General features: G+C 22.7%; 1 non-coding gene across 1 annotated transcript; it reads right to left on the bottom strand.

The window, feature by feature from the left end:
• Positions 1 to 1,305: 1,305 nt before the first annotated feature.
• On the bottom strand, positions 1,306 to 1,421 carry LOAG_20127. Its single transcript, XR_002251417.1, has one exon. It is a non-coding gene; the product is annotated as a 5S ribosomal RNA (ribosomal RNA).
• Positions 1,422 to 1,481: the final 60 nt, after the last annotated feature.

Raw genomic sequence — 1,481 nt, 5'->3', positions numbered from 1 at the left:
AATAATAATAATAATAATAATAATAATAATAATAATAATAATAATAATAATAATAATAATAATAGTAATAATAATAATAATAATAATAATGGTAATAATAATGATAATAATGATAGTAATAATAATAGCAATGATAATAGTAACAATATTATCATTATTGTTATCAGTAATATTATCATATTTTTTCAATACATTGCACATTTGTCCATTGCATATTCAATTTTTTGTGGGAATTATTAATTGATGCTTAACAGGTTTTATTGTATTAATTTATTTCGTAAATTTTATTTCAATTTTTTTCAAGCTCTCTTTCATTCTTTCTTTTTTTTCTTTTTAAACTACCATTCATAACTGATTATTTAATACATTATTATAAATTAATCATTTTGTTCTATCATGCCCTATTTAAATGATAAAAGTAAACCTATCACGACGATATGCCCTGTAAAGTATAAAATAGCTATTAACTTTGCTTTTTCCAATGGTTAAAAAATAATTTCTTTAAAATTTTTTTTTTAGAAGATTTAAAAGCCACGTCATTTTGTACGATTGTAATAAAATCTAAGAAATGTTCGCTCTATTCATTTTTTTTACTCATCTAAACCGTTAGAAATGGATCCATCTGAATTTAATTATTTAATTTATTGAATTTGATTTGATTCTTTTAATATAGATTTCATCTATACATTTTCTTTTCCATCTAATCCGTTGGGAAAATTTTCTTTGATACATTCTCTTGAAAGTATTTCATTAAAACAAACCTATTTTCTATCAAAATGTCTTCTTTTTTTTTGAACTATTTTTGATAAGCGAGGAATCAATAATATTAGTAATAATGATTAATAATATTAGTGATAATTTTAATTTTTTTTGAAAAAAAGTTAAATTTTCTACCATTATGAACTTATTCTAATTGAACCTTCTCTTATCAACCATTGATCAATTCCGTCAATTTTATTTCCAATAATCAAATGATCAATCAATTCTTTGTATGATTGACATTCATAAATAAAGTTCGAAAAAATATTTATGCGCTTTATTTGAATGCACTTATCATATACTTTCTCAATTCAATAACAATTAATTGTGGAGTAAAAATAGAAATAAATGTTTAGTCTTGTTTTTTTTTTTTCTTAATGTATTTTTTCTTTTCTTTTCTTTTTTTTTGTAGATTTAAGTTAGTACAATTTACTGTAGAATTAATAAAAATAGCACTAATTAATAATAACAACATTAGTAGCGATGATAACGATGATAATGATAGTGATATAATTTTCCATTAAATTAATTCATGTCTAATGTAATGAGTTATATCTATGCTAAATTCGTCATTATTTCACCGATCCAAGTACTGACCAGGCCCAACGTTGCTTAACTTAACAGATCGGACAAGATATCCTGCTTTCAACGAATACTGTCGCTGATATCGCGAATGGAGACAAAGGAACATTAACACTCTTTGTTGAAAGCCAGACATCTTT

The sequence above is a fragment of the Loa loa genome (assembly GCF_000183805.2).
Source record: "Loa loa unplaced genomic scaffold supercont3.393, whole genome shotgun sequence".
Classification (NCBI taxonomy): domain Eukaryota; kingdom Metazoa; phylum Nematoda; class Chromadorea; order Rhabditida; family Onchocercidae; genus Loa; species Loa loa.
Note: the sequence above shows the minus strand (reverse complement) of the source record. Positions and strands in the feature narration are given on the sequence as shown.